At 36.0% G+C, this 20851-nt stretch overlaps 1 protein-coding gene across 8 annotated transcripts in view; it reads right to left on the reverse strand.

Annotated features, from left to right (window-relative positions):
* Nucleotides 1-20851, reverse strand: part of LOC120423487 (neuroglian) — an 87557-nt gene that overhangs the window by 18622 nt on the left and 48084 nt on the right. The window lies entirely within an intron of this gene.

A 20851-nucleotide genomic window follows, 5' to 3' on the forward strand; every position in this document is an offset into this window, starting at 1 on the left:
TGTAGACGGGAACACGTTTTACACCGTAGACTTCAAAAGCAGCAGCATGGTCTGCTGCTGAGAAAGTGCTTTCTTTGAAGTTTAAGTTTGAAGTAGGCAAAACAACCCCTTTTCAAGACTTTCAAAGCGTAAGAAGTCCTCTCGAGCCCCAACAGAGCAAGAGCCAAGCATCTTAACATTCAATTTAGGGAATCAAATGGAATCAAGCACCATCGTCGTCTGGGTCGTGTGGTCAACCACCCGTGAATAATTTCTTCTTCCCTCTATAATGATGTCCCGTATCTTATTTGCATATTAATAAACACAGCCAAATACAGACCCGTGGCGTGTCGTTGCCAACATCATCAACAATCAAAGCGCTATAAATATGCATACAAAACGGCATCGCACGAGAGTCCTGGGCAGCGCGCCAGGACGTCTGCTGTCCGGACAAAGAATTAAATACCCATCATAATTTCAGCACATTTTGTCCCCCCGACCTCCCAAGTCCTGGGTCTGCCCTAAATTAGAAATGAATACCATATGGTATGGGTCAACTAGTAGCCGGACAAAGCGTAGAAGGAGAAAGAGCACAGGGATGCGGAAATTGTTTGCGATGACCCTCGGGGGGTGAGTTTTGGCCGTCAGGAGCAGCGGTTCAGTTGAGTTTGTTTGGGGACGAAATATATGTTGATTCGTTATAAATAGAGGAAATGAGCTGCTGATGAATAAATTAACCATTTTTGCTGGATGGTTTGAGTTGCTGCCAAAGGTTGAATTGTGTCGAGGCTGGGATTAACATTGGCGATAAATCATTAGAATGTAACTGTGTATTTAGGTGTTCGAATCTGAATTTTGCAAGTATTATAAATAATATTGATTCAACATTACATTACTTTCGTTTCCCCGTTATGTTATTCTTAGTTGATATACTTTTTGTTTGAAGCTTATAAAATTTAAAGAATTCCAACGAATCTTCTTTGCTGTTAACTTAACGCAGTGGACCTGGCCATTGTAAAGATAGATTCGTTATGGAAACATTCAGCTTTACTTTTAATTTGGAATCGTTTGAAACCTTTAAAAAAATCGGAAAACAATAGTTTATTGACTTTATGACGAAATAATAAGAATACGGTTGCCAGAATATCAAACTTTTTGACTCATCGAAAGGATCCTTTAAATTTATAACAAATGATGCACAGAAAGGTATCTGTGATAGTCATCTTTATTAGGTTTTACGCCGACACGATTTTTAGGTTAGAAATTTGACAGTTCGGCTGCACTGTTTACATTTTTTGCACGTGTGTCTAAGTAAAAATGTGTGTGCGTGTGCGCTCGTGACGTCACGCTGTAAAACCTAATTGAAGCTAACTTCGTTTGGCCTTGAAAAAATCATTAACCCTCTACAACCCAACCCCGCCTCTAGACGGGCTTCGATATAAAAAAAAATGCCAAAAATCAATTTTTCAACCAATTTTTGATCTTCAAAAAGCATTGGAAAGAAGAACTTTTAAAATTTTGGAAAATTTTTGGGTTTGAAGTTTGACATGTTTTATGTGACTTTGACAATGTTTTTAAAAATGTATTTTTTTAGGGGTCAACTTTGGCTGTGTTTTTTACTAACATTTCCTATATTTTAAGTAAAAAGAAGTATGCAGTAATTTTTCTAGTGCCCCAGACTATGCCTCGACGCATTTATTTACAATTTAAATGATAATGGTTTCATTTTATAGCGGAAAATATGAAAAACATGCAAAAAATTGAAAAAGTTACTGTAAAAACATGAAAAAATTAGATAGGCAAAATGTAATGATAGGAGGTGGTAGAGTAGGCCAAATACTACCAAAAACAAAAATAAACTAAACAAGATAAATGCAAATTAAAATGCTAAAAATTAAACAAGAAAAACATAAAACAAGAGAAGTAAAGTTTTTCGTAGAACAAAAGTTGCTCAAAATGACCTCCTGAACACGGGGAAAAATAAAAATTTTCGAAAAAAAAAATTTGGGCAGTAGAGGGTTAATTTCCTTTTTTGTCGCGACATCTTAGGAAGTGTTGCCAGATAGTCAAAATTTTTAACATACCAGATTTTATTTTTTTTTTTTCAGATTGACATCTCAAGTTGAAGAAAAAGTTTTGCGTAAAATAGGTTAATTTATTGTGTCTTTTAAATTTTAATAAGCTATCGGATCATTAAAAAAAAATAAAACTCTACAGCAATTCTCCCATGAATTACCATATTTTTTGATTTTTTTTTTTTTTTTTTTTGATTAAATCTTATTGTCATTTTGCATCTTGAGTTCATTCATAGAAGTTTTCCTACAATTTTAGCAAAGGTAAAAAAATATTTTTTGACCATGTTAGGGTTAATTTGAAAATATTTTTATTCGATAATCGGAAATTTTCGCGATATTTTTATAATTTGACGTTGAAAATCGGACACATATTTGATAAATTATCGTAAATTCAACGCTGTTTTGGTTATGATGAGAAAACCTTTTTATGGAATTTTGTGTTCTTCTCGAAAAAAAAATATTTGCGGGATGGTCAAGCTTGCTCATGACTTTTACAGGCAGCTTTTTAGAGTGTTACTTTTTGTGTCTGAGATAGCCTAAGCAATACTTAAAACTTTGCCGAAGTTACCAAATCGACAGATGTTCTCAAGACATATTTTTTTAATATTCAAATAGCCTTTTTGTGTGGACAGCTGTCAAAATTGTATGAAGCGAACTTATGATGCAAAATTAATTCTTGGTTCAGAAAAAGTACACACAAAGTTTCATAAAAAAAAAAAAAAAAAAACACAAAATCTTTGTCCGAAGTCTCAGAGTTTTCTTTAGATCTTTAGATTTGTAAAAAAAAAAAACACTTCCTGAACTGCCGCTCTAATCGTGTCCGTTCCATATGTAAAAACAGCAAGCCGAGAAAAACGCGTGTCAAAGTTGTCCCGCCCATAAGGCTACGTGTTAGAATTTCACGAAAAAGTGGAATTTCTCCGGCTTTCTAGAACAAAGTACTACATTTTATTGGTTTTTCTGATAGTTTACATGATTTTGAACCAAACTGCATCATTACCTCAAAATTATGGGACGGACTAGCTTCGAGCGGCAGTGAAAATGTATAACATATTTAATAGGATTCCTTGCAAACAAATACTAAGTATCTTTCAGAGTGTATTAGTATAATAAGGATCAAAGAAGGCCTCTTTTGTAGTTCCTTTATCGAGTAATTTTACAGCCTTTGCTCTGAGAGAAAGAAAAAGACAGCATTTCTAAAATTCTCCAACACGACTGTATCATGTCAGCCCCCCCTAATTAAGCGCTTTATTTGGTCCACCGCCCTCTTTCCCCCAGCAGCCTAATGGACAAAAAGTGTTCACAAATTAACACATCTTCAACGTCATCATTTTTGACACGTCTCTGGAGAGTGCATCCCACGTTCAGGCTAAAGTCGTCCGCTCTCAACTTCCAAAAATTAAGTGTGAAACGCGACCAGCTCTCGAACAGTTGCACAGAAATTAGGGGGGTCCAGCTGCGGCAGCAGCCCTAATATTCCCTGAAGTAGTCGTTGCCACGGAACAAGTGTAAATCTAGACACAGTTTTCTTCTGCTTCTTCATTACTTCAGGGTGGGGGGATTTACCAGCAACAACTTATTTTTAATTTTCTGATCCACCGGGTTCTTCCCTTCTGAAGCAATGGACGACGTGACTCACTATAAAACTGAATCACCTTATTTTGTTTTTTTTTAAACTGACTGAAGCAAGAAAGAAAAACAAGAAATATTGAAATCCATTAATGAGGGCACCGGAGCAATGAGCCACCGAGTTATCGCTCCACATCCGACTCGCCTTTGGAGTTGACCCCACTGCCGACTGCAGTGAACTTTTCGACCCCACCCTACCAACCCGCTAAGGAAGAAGTGAGCACGTGCGGACTATGAGGTAGAATGTATTATAAAGTTGCAAGTGGAAATAAGAACGAAACACATGGTGTCTACTACACAGCAAAAAATCCGATGGGAAAATCGCATTCAAAAGCATGCACATCACTTTCATCAAAATAAACACTTAATATTACACACTGCATGTACAATTTTTGCAAACACAAAAAAAGTTGCAACTGACGGGATTCAAACCCAGTACCAACAGTTAGGACTGGCGCCTTGGCCCACTCGGCCAACACCCTGATGGGCTACATATTTCAGGGTGTAAAATCACATAAAATTGCATAAAATAATGCAAAATTTATTTTACGCCCAAGCCTTTTACACGCAGCTGGATTACTACTTTTTTAGCTGTGTGATTTTATTAAAAAGATATAGTGTTTTATTGAATTGAGTACCCATTGAAGATTGAGTACCGTAAAACGGGGTGACTTTGATAGCGGGGTGACTTTGATAGGTTCGAGATTTTTCCGCAAAATGAAGAGTACAATAAATACGTACGGAATGGTTTAGAATCATACTGACCGTGGTAGAGAAGTGTTCAAAGTACCTCAAAAAGAACTTTTCATAAAATTTTGAAAAGTTTAAAAAGTTAGTTAACTATAGTTAAGAAAATGTTGATGAAAGTCATTATTTTAAACTTCTCAAAGTGTCATGATTTTCTCAATGAACATGATTTTGAATCGTTAAACGGAATGCATTTTCGGATTCATTGGACAATTTTCCACTAGGAGAAGGTTAAATAAGTTTATAAATATTAAATATATGTGTTTTTGAAACACAATATAAAAAAAACCTCCATATTTATAGGCAATTTCAGTTGAACAAATTTCATGTAAAATGTGAAAACTTGTGATTCGTACTTCAAATTCAGTATAAAATGCAATATAAATCGATGATTCTATACACAAAACGAGTTTAAAAAAAAATCAGGCAAAATTACGACTTTTTAACAATTTTATCTAAAATTTAAATGTATTTTGTTAAAAAGCTTATAAACTTAGTTAACTAAATATAAACATTGATTGTTTTCTTTAAAACTATATCAGCTACTTTAGTGATGGTACATTTAACGTACAAATAAAGTTTAAACATCTTAAATATGATTTTAACAAGAAAAACTATGACTATCAAAGTCACCCCGGAATTTAATGTAAGAATTTTTAACGTAGCTTTTTTTCTAAACGCTATTAAAAAAAAACTTTTTTTCCAAAATAGTGCATGGACTTTGTGTGGCCTACCCCAGTACATGTTTTAAAAATAATAATCTTGAGAAAAACCTTACCTGTTGGAAAATATTCCAAAAACAAATTGAAATCCTATCAAAGTCACCCTGGTTTACGGTACCCTTTATATCATTTCGACTCGAAGCTATAGCTCAAATTCTCACTGGTAAGCAACATTATGTTACTGAAAAATAAGTTGCAGAAACAGTTTTGTCGGATTTACCTCATAATTTTGTAAGAAAGGCTCTATTTCATCTTTTGATGATGTTAAATCGGGGTTTTATATTTTGTTTCGCAAAGATCAGAAAATTTTACTAGCTCTATATTTCAAATTAAAGGCTGGACGAATTGTTCTTCAGAAATCGTCAGTTGTAAACTATGAATAGCCAATTTCAACATTTGAATGAAAATACGTTTCAAAATTAATTTTACAACAATCCAGTCGTTTTGCTAACATTAGTTTCCAAAATATCAAAACATATTTTTCGCAGACCTACACACAGAAAAAAAGTTTAATTTTGGAAGGTTGAAAATTTGGTTGGTTGAATATTACCTCTTTTTTAGTAATTCTACAGTTTTTTTAACGGACCTATAAGCTTTTGTCTTTCATATGTTTATAGGACCATGAAAAAAAAACTCTGGAATTTTACATAAAAAAATGTGTAAAAATATGAACCTGATGAAAATTTACCAGTTTTTGATATTACATTAAATAAAAAGCTTATTAAAAAAAATGGAAGATACAAACTTTTAAATATATTTAGAAAGAATTTAAGAATTATCTTGATGTTTTTTTTTGTTTTTTATCCATTGAAAAAGTTTCAGAAAAACAACACATAATTTTATTTCGGTTTCGTGAAGAACTGTTTATTTCTCTTCGGCTATTATTTGAAATTAATTCATTTTTAAATAGTTTTTTTTTTTATTGGAAAAAAAGTCAGATTTTGTATCAGGGCAAGGAGAGGCTTTGTATATTTATATTGAAGCGTTGATAAACTTGATACAGTGGCAACACGAATTTTTAAACATTTCATTTTTTCATAAAATCTTAATTAGAAAAAACAATTAATTTGAGTGTTTTGAAGTCTACACCATGTTGCTAAGTTTTCTTAGAGACCCGGAACTATAGAAAACTTTGAGACAAAGCCGAACAATGTAAAAAGTTGTAGAGGAAGAAAAGAGCAGCAACACCAGGTCCAAACAGCCTGCCACGTGAAATATGATGCTCATTCATAAACATTTAAAGCATCGCCCGCGGCCGACACGGTCAAGCTTCTTCTTAAATGTTTAGAGCGACCGGGAGGGTGACTATTCTGTTATAAAAAGTTAGATTGAAAAAAGTTAGATGAAAAAAATAAGTAAAAAATGTAACAAAAAAATTTAAATATTTTAAATTTACTCAAACAAACTTTAAAAAGCTCATTTTTTTCGAAGTGTTTCAAAACTTTTTTGATTGTGTGTTACAGTCATCAGGACGGCTGACCGACATCCGATAGCCACGTACCGTGAAATTAGAACGAGCAAAGCGTTACTGGAGCCGCACGTGGTTTGCAAACAATGGGCGAATTTGAGCTTCTTCTAGGTGTACAGAGTGCAAGCAAGAAAAAGAAAAAACATAATGTCTAGCAGGAGAGCTGGGGCTAGAGGATTCGATTACATCCAAATGTCGAAAGAAACAGAAATGTTTGCTGTTCAGAGTAACCTAATGTATTTTATTAGGATTTTTCGGAGAAAATCAGGTCACCATGATAAGGAGAAGTTCGAGAACGACTTTTCACGAATTAGTAAATTCAATTAGCGCCTTGTTTTAATCTCTGTCTAAACCGGCAGTTAATGCGCCGAAAATCATCTAAGCTCTCGTTTATCAAATCTAAGCAATTTTCAGAACGTAAAACTTCCTCACAAAAGTGTGGGCGCGAGGAAATCCTAGAAGTTGTGCAAAACTTTTCCAACCCTAAAGTCACGCGCCATAAATTGGACGATGAAATCCCTTTCAACTGGTTCCGTCGTCGACGACGACGACGTCGCCGTTTATCCCCGGGTATAAATCTTTGAAGCTGCTTAACAACGACTTCCATCAAATCCTCGACGAAAAAAACACGTCTTTGATGAAACCAGCGCAAAATTGCACATCTCTTTGCTTGTTCCGCACAATTCCGCACCATGATGACACACCAGAATTTGGACCGTCTCCAGAAACGACAACTCAGAGACATCTGAATCCCCCCTCCGGAAGCGAAATCTGGGAAGGAAAGAAGACGACGTCTCAACTCGAAATGATAAAAGCAGATTATCAAATTGCTCTGCTTCAATTATTTCCCCTTGGCAAGCAGTAAGAGACTGACTGCCATCTGGTGGGCGTTTCGCTAACTATCATAATTATACGGGATGTTGGACGGATGGATGCACTTTTCGGTCGGGATGATTGTCAAATTGGTCCGCGGAAGAAACCTGTTTTGCAAGTTTAATTGAGAACCGGAGATTCGGGAGGGCTTATCAAATGGTTTGCTACAGGTTTAGTGCGCAGTTGTTGTTCCACAGAAGATCGTGGAAACCAGGTCACCCGCGAAAAGGGATTATTATGATAATTTAAGAACTGAACTACATTTTCTGGTAAGACTTATAAGTTGGATCAGTTCAGTCAGGGTCTTGGAATACCCAAAAACAGTTTAATTATGTATTACCCTAATGCGTCTCTTTAGTATAACAAGGAATAATTATTGCAACAATTAAAATACAATATCTTCCAGAACAAATGAGTCCCATTTCCATCAATTTCCCAAAAAAAAACCTGTCCTCCCCCCCAATTCAAACAATCCATATCAATTATTTGCAAATTACGCTCCCATTTTCCGGGGGGTTGGCCAACCTTCACCGGACATTCCGGGACCCGGTTCTAATTCTCGCACATCAAAGAGGCGCCACCACCTGGTTTTGGGGCGCAAAAAAGGTTGGAGGCAAACAAAGCCGATAAGCCGCTTTTTCCGCGACCTCCCCACCTCTGGCTTAGCATATTATGTTGTACCTCCTCCTACCTCTGATGGGGGGGCTTGTGGTGAAAACTCGGTTAACACTCATTAGCGTGAGTGAGCGAGTTCGTGCGTGTGTGCGAGGAAAAAAGGGGTGGAAAATCGATACTAAAACGACACCTGGGCGAGGTGGGTTCTGGGAGGTTGAATGGGTTTTGAACCCGTCGTCCCGTCAGTAGGTATGTGAAAATATGTGTCCCCACAGTTATTTACCGCGAGTAGAACCTCGCCGGGCTATGAATAACAAATAATGAGTTGTGGTGGGTGTCGCGTTTTGTTTGGAAAAGGTTCTAATTTTGGGAGCGAAAGAACCTGTTTGCTGGATGGTGTGAATTTTAATTGGCAATAAAAAGTAATTGTGGCAAATATCGCATGTTGGTGGCAGTGCAATACTTAAATTGATTTATTGATATGGAGCAGAGGTATTGTAAAGGGGGTTTGAAATTAAAGAAAAGTTGTAAAGGGGCTTTGATATTAAAGAAAAATATCATCTCATATTTCCAGTTTATATCAACCTCGTTTTTCTTGTTACCACGTAATGTTTAAATATCAGTATATCAGTTTTATAAACTGTCTACAATTTTCTATGGTAGCAAATGGCTGGTACAAATTCAATCCTAACTTTCTATCCCTCAGCTTTAGTTAAAATCGAGGGAGCTAAAAATAAACAAAATTTATCAAAAACAATCAAAAAGGCATTATCTCTTATTATAGGATTCGGGAATAAGAGATAATGCCTTTTTGATTGTTTTTCCCGTAAATCCCCGAAAATCATTTTTCAAAAAATCCATATCCTCAAATGCCATTTACCTGAATGACAAGTTTACCGAAATGTCATTTTCCCGAATAATTATTTCCCCGAAAATTCAAATTTTCAATCAATTTTTTCCCTTTCCTTTCCCGAATGATAAAAGCGGATTCGTTAATTAGAATGGAACTGCATTCGAATTAGCGAAACAGAATTCGCTAATTACTGACTGAGAGCTGTCAAAAGTACTAAACCACTCGCTCGGAAATATGTACCTTTGATTGTGAAAAAGGGATACAGTCCAGACTCGATTATCCGAAGCCTCGATTATTCGAAGTTTCGATTATCCGAAGTTCGATTATCCGAAGGTTTGTATGGGACTTCGGATAATCGAATCACAAACAAAAATTTTGTTTCGTATTTTTTTTATTTTCTTATTTTTAACATCAAATTCGAGTTTTGCGACCCCAATTCAATCAAATTTGAATGGTTGATTGCGTGTTAAACTGATTTTTTTCAATATTTCATCACCGCCATTTTGGCCGCCATCTTGGATTTAAAAATTCTAAATCACTTTAGAGTAGTTTAGAGGTCATACTAAAGCTCAACAATCCAAAATAAGACAACGAATTTTTTTTTCGTGATTCGATTATCCGATGTTTCGATTATCCGAAGTAAAATTTTGCCATGGCCTTCGTATAATCGAGTCTGGACTGTATCAATTTGCTGATTTGTAAATGATCAAAATAGCTTCCGTTGGCAGGATTGAACTTATATCACCGAAATTGACAACAATTTTAGCTATTTTAATCTCTTGTATAGAGATGAATACCTAGTGAATTTATAAATTTGGGTACTCTTTTTCGCAAATTTATTTTTCAAATAGTTGGCAACAATGGTGTTAGATTAGTTTTTGCATTCAGACTTGAATCAATGTTTGCAGAATTCAAAATAATTTTAAAAATATCAAATTTCGGGCATTTTTTTAAGCTATTGTTTTTCATATGTTTATAGGACCTATTAAAAATCTCTAAAAATTATGCATCGATTTATCATGCAAGGTTTTGAAAAACATGTTCAGGAAATTCCAAAATCAACTTAGTATTCTGAAGTTTACTGAGATTTAAGATTTTTTTTCTGGGTTTCAGCTTGTTTTAAATTTTATAATGTTTGAATTTATGAATATAATTAGAGTTCATGAATTTTTGAATTTAAAACTTGCAGATCTTAAAAAAAATAAAATCTTTAATGCTATTTTTGTGTTTTGGAAATTTATAAATAATAAACAATTATAAATCACTTTTAAATTATTGTATATTTGAATTTATGCTTTTTTTTTTCATTTTTGAACTGTTTGATCTTTGAATTCAAAATTTTATGGATTCAAAATTTTAGAATTCTTGAAATTTGGAGCATTTCAGAATTTTAGAGTAAAATTCCCAAATGTCGGAATCTATGAAAAGTAAAAAAAAAGCTTGATTATTTTCAAACACTCTATTTTTCAATTTTATTTTTTGTATTTTTTAATCCGACTGAAACTTTTTTGGTGCCTTCGGTATACCCAAAGAAGCCATTTTGCATCATTAATTTGTCCATATAATTTTCCATACCAATTTGGCAGCTGTCCGTCCATACAAAAATGATATATGAACATTTAAAAATCTGTACACAGCAAAAAATCCGATGGTAAAATCGCATGCAAAAGCATGCACATCACCTTCGTCAAAATAAACACTTAATATTACACACTGCATGTACAATTTTTGCAAACACAAAAAAAAAGTTGCAACCGACGGGATTCAAACCCAGCACCATCAGTAAGGGCTGGTGCCTTAGCCCGCTCGGCCATCAGACCGATGAAAAATGGAAAGGATAAATGCATATGTCAGCTTGACATTTCGGTCAAGCATGTTTCCCATACTGATGGGCTACATATTTCAGGGTGTAATATTACACAGAATTTCATTAGAAAATGCATAATTTATTTTACACCCAAGCCTTTTACACGCAGCTGGATTACTACTTTATTTGCTGTGTATCTTTTGAAGGAATTTTTTGATCATACAACTTCGGCAAAGTTGTAGGTGTGGATAAGGACTACAAGGGAGAAAATTATTTTTTTTGTGATTTTTAATTTAACTTTTTGTCACTAAAACTTGATTTGCAAAAAACACTATATTTTTTTTCTGATATGTAAAATGCCAACTTTTCAGAAATTTTCAGAATGGACCCAAAATCTTTGACCGAGTTATGGATTTTTGAATCAATACTGATTTTTTCAAAAATCGAAATATAGGTCGCAAACATTTTTCAACTTCATTTTTCGATGTAAAATCGAATTTGCAATCATAAAGTACTTCAGTGAAATTTTAATGTTTTCAAGTTATAGCCATTTTTAGGTAACTTTTATGAAAATAGTCGAAGTTTTTCATTTTTTTTTTAAATCAGTGCCCATGTTTGCCCACTTTTGAAAAAAATGATTTTGAAAAGCTGAGAAAATTCTCTATATTTTGCTATTTTGAACTTAGTTGCTAAGATATTGCCATGCAAAGATTTAAAAACAGGAAAATTGATGTTTTCTAAGGCTCAGCCAAATAACCCACAATTTTCTAATGTCGATATCTCAGCAATCAATGGTCCGGTTTTCATTGTTAAAACATGAAACATTCGTGAAATTTTCCGATCTTTTTCAAAACTAAATTTTCAAAAAAAATGAAGACTAACATTTTCAAAGGGCGTAATATTGAATGTTTGACCTTTTTGAAAAGCTAGTCATGATTTAAAAAAAAAAACATTGCTTAATCCACCTTTAGGTGTTTGGTGCCTTCCTCAGGATTTTCAGTTCTTCAATCTTTTTGGCTCATCGGTAAGGTCTTTTGATAACCTATCCAACAATATATTGCATGATAGATCCGGACAACGTTTTCATCAAAATATCTGAGATCCAGCCTCTGAAAACTGTATAAATACCACTTGTGGGCTAATAACTTTTGATAGGGTTATCAGATCTTCAATGTTTTAGGCTCATTGGAAAGGTCTTTTAAATACCTTTCTAAAAATGTATAACATGGCTTACAAAAACCACCCTTTTTGAATCTTCCGGACTTTTGTTATAATCATTTTTTTAGCATAACTTTTGAAGTACTTTTCTAAATTTCATAATATTAACTAGGGTTTTGTGGGACCCCAAAACGGATCGAATGAGACCAACACGGTCCAAATCGGTTCAGCCAGTCCGGAGATAATCGAGTGCATTTTTTTGGTGCACGGACTTACAGATATACACACACACACAGACATTTGTTCAGAATTTGATTATGAGTCGATAGGTATACGTGAAGGTGGGTCTACGAGGTCGAACAAAGAAGTTCATTTTTCGAGTGATTTTATAGCGTTTCCTCAGTAAGGTGAGGAAGGCGAGAATCGATATCCAAAACCCAGAAGCGATATTTTACCCCATACATTTTTGCGATTCATACAAACCCCTAAACCTTAACCGATTTAGCTCAAAATTAGCACAATTACTCATTATTGCCTAGAAAATCGAAAAAATAATTTTTCTTGTCACCCTGGTGGAACAATTCCTGAATGTATCACTGATAGAAATAAATTTATGATTTGACCAAGCAAGGAATCATTTCCTCTTTCCTTCAGTCGACTCATGTAATCCATGTTTTGTTTACACGAACATATCGAAATTGTTTCGACACACTTCAAAGCATAAAACCATTTTCGAGAAATTCGTCCCCCTTCGTACTGCTCGATCTTTCATCGCCCATATGTTTACACTCCGCCAAGGTTCTCTTTCCTTCGAATGGCCAATTTCTCCGAACCGGATCGGGGGAATCACATTACCCGCACATAAAAGACCAACCGTTTTGAGAGTTGGTCGGTTGGCCAATTAGGGTCCACGACGCCGCCGTCGCAACCACCGCCGTCTACCGAGGGATTAATACTTTGCTCAAACTGTGAGAAATCGGGTTTGTTTACCTTTCACGACTTTGGTCGTCATCCAACACCCGGGACCCAACATTACGACCGAAAAGGGATCACTCTCTTTTTCGGTGCTGTTAACGAAATATTTGTTTGAAAATCGGTATAGGGAAAACCTAAAAATCCCTTGAAAACGGAGGGAGAGGACAAATTTTTATTAAGTGTTTTCGCTTTCATTCGGGCAACGGGGGTTCGATTACCTTGGGCGCACCAGGAAATTGAGAAGACCATTAAGCGGGAGGGCAATTAATACCCCGAAAAGGACAACTGAGCACGCGTCCCAAATAGAAGGGAGAGCGGAGTGCCAGCTGCTGCTGGTCACGGGGCTTTTATAGTGTTTTGACGTTTATCACCTCAAATTCCGAGGGGGGTGTCACCATGGTGCAGCTTTTGTGCAGAAAATTAAGGGAAATGCACTTTGATTTGTGAACAACCGGGAAGTAAAAGTGTTTTCTATGTGTGGAACCGCAACGGAAATTTCACGGACATTAAAGGCAATCTGGATTTATTTGTTGTGAAGCACCAAACCATTTTCGAAAAAGGTCGACAACGGGAATTGATCCCGAAACCTTTGTATTGACAAGTCGAAGCCTTTGCAGTATAGCTGGTGTATCACAATTTCTACAAATTTGCAAAATTTTCACTCCGTACAAAGCTAGTGTCAACTATTCACCAAACCTAATCGAATAAACAGCTCACCCCCCGGGAGGAGCACCACCTGACAGCTAGCTGTCACTCGTTCTAGCTCGACAAATATTGTGGCAGCCCGGCTGGTTTCCGGCGACCGAAATTCTCTCCTGTAGCCTAATCGAATTCTGATGACGGTTTGGGCATGTTTCTTTTATGTGGTTCTGCCTGTTCCGTTCCCTTTTTCTTTTATTCCTAGAAAGCCGGGTAATAAAACGTCGCGACAAGGGCTTTGTCCTAAAGTAGAGCTTTAGAACGGAACTAGAACCTGCCAATTCGGTTTCCGAAACGACAAGCGAAACCTTTTTTTTCTGTTGTACTAAATTATTAACACACAGGCGCCCTCGGAAATGGCAATCCGATAAAAGATTTAACAGGTGAACGGCACCAAACCCAAAAAAAAAGAAAAACACTAATAGCTTCCGAAGCTAGACAAATCGGCTTGACCTAGTTTTTTATGACTGAGAAAAAGGGTGTTCTTTATCGAATTTGCGCAAATAATTTTTAGGACCAGTAATTACGAAAATTTACTAACTCCCAAAAAAAAAACCAGCAGCGTCGATTTCGTGTACGTGATCGGCATATTTTACAATTACTTTTGACCCGTTATGGGCGGCCGTTAAGATCGGTATCGCGTGCAGATTAACCGTTTTTCCCCCCACCAGAATCGATTAGCTGGAACCTTCTTTTTTTCGGCAGTACAAAGAACTTTTGGATAGTTTGTCGGAACGCCTCGTTTTTTCATGGGTCGTTTGAAAGAGAATCAAGTTTACGAAAAAGGAACCGCCCAACGAGGTTTTGATATCTAACCTGGACGCTTTCCATCTGGAATGTTTATTAGAATGTATTAAAATTTCAAAGTACCGAACAAATTCATCTTTTAAATGCAAAATTGATGGATGTTGTGATGGGACCATATACCAACATTGAAGACGACGTGTTAGGAATTTTAGATTGAGTAAATATTTTTGTGACAACCTCATAAATTTCTTACAAATGTGAAAATTTTGTGGATCTTTATGTTTTTTTTTAAATTTAATTTATAGAAATTTTGTCAGTACTTTTTATTTGACCAAAGAGGCAATTTTGCATCATTAGTTGCTCTACACAAATATTCAAACAAAGTTGGCAATAAAACTGATATTAAAAATGTCAAATACAGTGTCTCGAGAATGACTTTTCTGATCATTTATTAATTTTTTTTATTGTCTTCGTAAGAATTTATGAAAATCGGTTACACTCAAAAAACAAACATAGAATTGTACAAAATAACAAAAACAAAACAGGAACCTTTTTGGATACTTTTTATAATTTTGAAATTGTCCAATTTTATTTGGCAGTTTTCAAAAAATTCAAAAAAAAATCGAAATCGGGAAGTTTCTCTCAAAAACGTTTAGAATTTAACCTACTGAGATGCCGATTTTGTCAAAAAATCAAAAAGAAAACAGGTGGTTTTCAAGAATAATTTAAAAAAATCTACTATCAATTGTAACATTTAAAAAGGCTTTAAATGTGAGTGTTTTTGACCAATTAAGGCCGTTGCAAATATTTCAAACATTATGTCACCCCCTTCAAAATTGGTCTGTAAAAAAAATTCGGAAAATTCTAATGGAAATAGAAGTCTAATCAACTCAAAACAATGTAAAACATTGATAATCTAAAACGTTGATTGATTGATAAACATATTTAGCTTATTTGGGCTTGTTTAAAAATAATTTTATTCGAAGATTAAAAAAATATCATCAATGTTGCAGTTTTTAGAGTTTAAATTGGTCCAATATTTCCTGAAAGATTGCTTCTAGAAAAGTTTTTCCATTAAATTTTTTGAAAGATGATTTATCTCAGCAACCAAAGCAGTCCATGTACCAATCTCTAATTTCTTGATTTTTTAAAGTTCCCTATTTTTTTCGAACAAAAATAACAGCAAAAACCAAGTTTGGCCATGATGACTTCTACAGGTGAGCAATTCTCCACTAAAACAGGAAATGTATTTTATTTATATTTTTTAATTGGCTCGACCTAAATATTCAATATTGCGCCCTTTTGAATGTTAGAGTTGATTCCATTTTTCCAAGATCAGAAAATGTCACAAGTGCTTCATTTTGGATGTGACTTAAAATACTTAAAATACAGAGGTACAGAGGTCTAATCTTCAATGTTTCTTAAGCATTTTAATTGGGAATTTTCCCAACCTTCGAAAAAAAAATGGACACTTTTTTAACACCTAAACTCCCAAGCTCGAGAAAAAGGGGGAGTTTCCATATAAATTCCCCCTTTTTCTCGAGCTTGGGAGTTAAGGTGTTAATCTAAAAATTTTGTGTCCATACTTTTCGATGGCTCAAAAGTTGCGATTTTTGTCCTCTAAAACACATAAAAAAAACTACAAAAATGAATGTTTTTTCGGACACAATTTTTTTAAATCGAAAAACTCAAATTTTCAGTTAAATTTAAACTTTAAGTGGCTATATGTTCAAAACGTTGCACTTTATTAGAAAATCTTAGAAATAATTTTCGATTGCAAATTTGTTTTTTTTTAATTAAAAACGAATTTAAAAAATCGAAATAAATTTTTTGTCCTCCTGTGTTGTCAACATTGGTACCTACAACTTTGAGCCAAATTAAAAAAAAAAAACAAAGAAAATGCACGGAATCGACCAATTTTGTAGAAAATTGTTCAGGTTAAATTTAAAATAAAGGCTATCTAGTATTACAGTTTAAAAATGCCTTTTTGGTCATCTTAACATCAAGGGTCCTGATTTTTAGTTCAAAGATCAGAAATCACTTACTCATCACCGAATGAATCTTTGCCGACTGGAGCAGGCAACCATTCGCGAGCGAACACTACCCGGCTTGCTCAATCGCTTCACTCAGCGAAACAAATACTTCGTGAATTTCTTTTTCTACTCCGTCCGTCAACCCGAGTCATACACGAATGTGCTCAGAGAGGAGAGAGCCAAAAAAAATACTAGCGCGGTGCTCATTTGGCCTGCACTACCACAGTTTGCCGGCAATTAGAATTTGGTATGGTGGAAATTGCTGCCAAATGTGTCTTTGATGTTGTATAAACTACAAAATTGCAAAATATTATTGATATCATTGATTTTGAGCAATTTCTTAAATGATCAAAGCTAAGCCGATCGCAAAGTATTCTCAGTCAGCATTGAGCAACTTAGCAAAATCGGTCTCTCCGAACCATTCGCTGTACTACCCGATTTGATTGAGAGGGAGAGCAAAGAGAGAGTGTTCGGTAGCGATTGGTTTGGAAGTGACAAACGGTAGGAATACATCAGAGCAGTATTTCGTCGCTCTAGATTTATGCTCGCGAGTGACTGAGTCTTTTTGGAGCAATCAAGACCCTTGCATGATTTAGAAAAAAAATATTTGTTTGTGCCTGTCAATTTTTTTTTCCTTAATCCCAACAAACCTACAACTTTGCCGATCGGAAAACCCGTTCGCAACATTTTTGGAATATTTTTATCCCAAATTTGTATGGCAGTTTGCTGTCAAAATTAAATGCCTTTTTACAGCCTTAGAAATAATGTTTCAGCCAAATGCAAAAAAAAGCTGTGATTTAAAAAAATGGTTCAGAGATTCTGTAAAATGACTTCTTTCAATTCAAATTTCGGCCTATATTTTATAAAAACAACAAAAAAAAAAATCAAAAAATTTCACTTCCTTGAGAGAATCACCCTTGTGAGAATCTCAATCTAAGCTAATGTTTAAAATTGGTCTAGTTAATGTTGATAATACCCAGGCAGACGGTAATAACAAAATGCAAATACTGTTAAAATAACAAAAAGTGTTATGGAATATTCTTGAAAAATCAATTTTTGCATAAGAGTTGAATAACAGTTTATGTTATCATAACAAAATTTGTTATTGGTCTGATATTGGTTGTAAGCCAACTTTGGAATAACATTTTTTGTTATGGAAAAATACCGTCAACTGTTATTGGGATGACCGGATTAGTTTTTAAAATAACAAAAAATAATAACAGAGATTTGTTCGAAGAATAACTAAAAATGTTATTAGTCTGTTATTACAATAACAATCCAATAACAAAAAAATCATAACGACGAATAACAAATTATGTTATGAATGACATAAAATGTTATTGGCCTAGTATTTTCAAACATCAAAAAATGTTATTCCCAAGTTATTTCCGCCTGCTCGGGTATATCCAATCAAAAATGTTTAGTAACAAATAGCAATTTTAATGAGCCATTTTTAAAAAATATACGCGTTTTAATTCCGACTCGATAGGTTCAACAATACACCTCTATACTTAGCATTACACGAACTACAGCATTCAAAACAAGAAAATACCAATTCCATGTTATTTATATCAGAACAAAATTGCACAAAGTTATTCATAGCTGCTGCTGCTGTAATTGAGAATCGGATTTAGAACACGACTTATGACCTCTACCACAGATTCCTCGCTCGTCATCGTAGTCGATTCCACACACACACAGAGTGACATCATTCAATTAACTTCAACCTATGACGCTGGTAGGTAGTAGGTTGCATGAAGTATGCTCGCATCTATAAAAAATATGTTACGAATGACATCACGACCCCCTTGGAAGGTATATGCTGACTCGGCACTGCGGAATTGAACGAACTGATTTGCATTCATTACGACGATGACGACGACGACGATGGGGGAAGGCATCGTCAAGAATAAATGATGAATCAATTGTTTGGACATATTACTCAATCACGGGTGGCATTTGTTGGGTTCTATAAATGGAATCTGAATCTGCGTTTGGTGTTTGGCTGCAGGTGTTCCGACGAAAGTTACTCGACCCAACTGTTGATTACGTATCAACAGAACCTTTTACATCAATAAAACCGCTACTAGTCTTGAAGGAGCTAATCCCTGATAAGCAAATCGACCACAATTTTAGCTTAATCGCTTGCAATAACTCAGCAGCAATAAGAGCCCAAGGGTTTTCCCAGCGAATTTCAGCACACAACCATAAAGAGGAGCAGCCCCTAGTAAAAACGCGTAGCCAAGGACTGGAAATAAATTAACCTTACTGGTTTCCCTCTTTTTCCCTACAACCTGCTAGGACATCCTGTGTATCCTTACCCCCATCCGGACCACTCTGCTGTCCCACTTCTGTCCATCACGCAAAATTCTTCGGTTTCTCGTTACAGCACGAGTCCGGCCCCATGTCACACGAATAAATAAATGCAAAGAATCTCTTCCTCCCTCCCCTTGAGCGTTCTTTCGAAAAACCACTTTTATCCTAGCAAGAACGGACGGATCGATCCAACGCTCTGAAGGAAACCACCACCAGGAATAACAAAAAAGACCAGAAAATCCATGAAGAGGGGGGATTCGACGAGGGGGGGACCACCCCAGATGTCTGCACAAGCGCCAGTGTAATGGAGCTTGCAAAGGATTTTGTTCTTGTGTCTCGAACCTGTGTTCCTTTTGGTTTGGTTCCTCGAGCGTAGCCGGCTTATGGTCTTCCGAACACGCTGCTCTACGCACCGGTTGTTCCGAAGCAATATTGTCGTCCTTTTGAGGGGGACATTTGGGGAGGACGCCTGGCACCCCTTAAGTGTCCAAAGAAGAAACAGCCAAACGGAAGGTTAGAAAACTTTGCATGCAACTTGCATGCAAAGTCGGATGGGTGCTGCTGGAAGACATCTAAAGGACAGTACGAATCTCTTCATTCCTGATATTCGCGTAATGATTTGAACAAACGAAATCTAGATCAAATCAAAGCGAAATACGGACATCCGTACTCTGGATTACTTCCAGTAAGACCCGTTCGACTTTGTATGCAAGTTGCACACGAAGTTATTTCCAGTTCTACTTCATACCGAAGAAACAATAAACACCTTTTAAAATATTGCAGATATCGTCCCTCACCCCTTGTTACGACAAAATTTCCACAATTCTTCCGTCGATTATTCGCCCAATATAAATTTCAACTCTTAATGTGACGTGTCCCATTCTCCGGCGGGGAGCAAGTCGTGAGACAAAGTACTTTATCGATTTTCCTCAAGCCTCCCAAAACCAAGGGGAAAGCTCCCCCAAATTTTTTTCTGTCGTTCTGGGGTGACGAAATTCGCAAAGCTACTCTCTGCAGATCCACACACACGAGCCACGTGGCCTCGTAGTGTCTCCCCAAAGAATTTTGGTGACGATGAAAGTTTGGAGTTGGGGGGCAAGTAGTGACGCGGCTTAGGCGGATGGTTTTCACCCCGGTAGAACTCTCGAAACCAAACCATTTGACCCCGTGTCGTTGGCGACGATGACGACAAAGTCGTGGCAAAGCCAGCGGCAGGTCGTGCACCATTAAATCGCTTCTTTTTCACCAAAGGGCTTTGGCGTTTGGCGTGTTGGACGAGGTTTACAATTTCACCGCAATGTGAGTAGTAACCCTTGGCTTGACAGTTCTTCGAGAAGGGACGTTTACAAGTTGTTGTTAACGCCCCTGGGGCGTATCGTCTTTATTTATTTTTTTTAGGGCGTAATAAAATTGCTGACGGCAACGCTGAAGGGTGGTGAACTCTGTGGTCTTTTCGATGACTCTTCCTGTGAATATATTTTAAGGGGCGCATCAAGCAAGTTTTATTAGTAAATGGGCGTTTCGCTAGTATTTTGAAAGGACGTTTGAAGTGAAACCAATAGGTTGTCCTTGCTTTATCTGAGTGCCTTTCCAGCTTGAAAATACTATTAGGGCATCATTTATCACTCAATTAAAAATTTCTTTTGTATTCTTAGTATTCTAAAAAAAAACTTTTTGGAGGGTGCATTACAAAATACAAAGGGCGCTTTCAATTCACCATTAAATCGCTTCTTTTTCACCAAGGGTTTTGGTTTGGCGTGTTGGACGAGGGTTACCATTTTGAAACCCTTAACTTGACAGTTTTTTGAGATAGGAAGTTTTCAAGTTGTTGTTAACGCCCCTGGGGCGTATCATGATGTTTAAAGGGCGTATCTTGATTGAATGTTTTTGATGACAACGCTGGTTGAACTCTGTGGTCTGTGGGTGGCTCTTCTAGTGAATTAATTGTGGCACATTAAGCATACATTTCTAGAAAGTCACTTACAGGTGAAAGGGCGTTCATTTTAGTGTTGTGAAAAATCGTTTAAAGTGAAAACAACATTTTGGTCTTGAATTTTCTTATGGTTTTTTTTATCACTCATTGCAAAATTACACTGAATTTGATAAAAAAAAAGGGCGCGTTGATTAATGGAGCGCTTTAATCAATGCAGTTTTA

The sequence above is a fragment of the Culex pipiens genome, chromosome 1, assembly GCF_016801865.2.
Source record: "Culex pipiens pallens isolate TS chromosome 1, TS_CPP_V2, whole genome shotgun sequence".
In the NCBI taxonomy this organism is placed as follows: domain Eukaryota; kingdom Metazoa; phylum Arthropoda; class Insecta; order Diptera; family Culicidae; genus Culex; species Culex pipiens.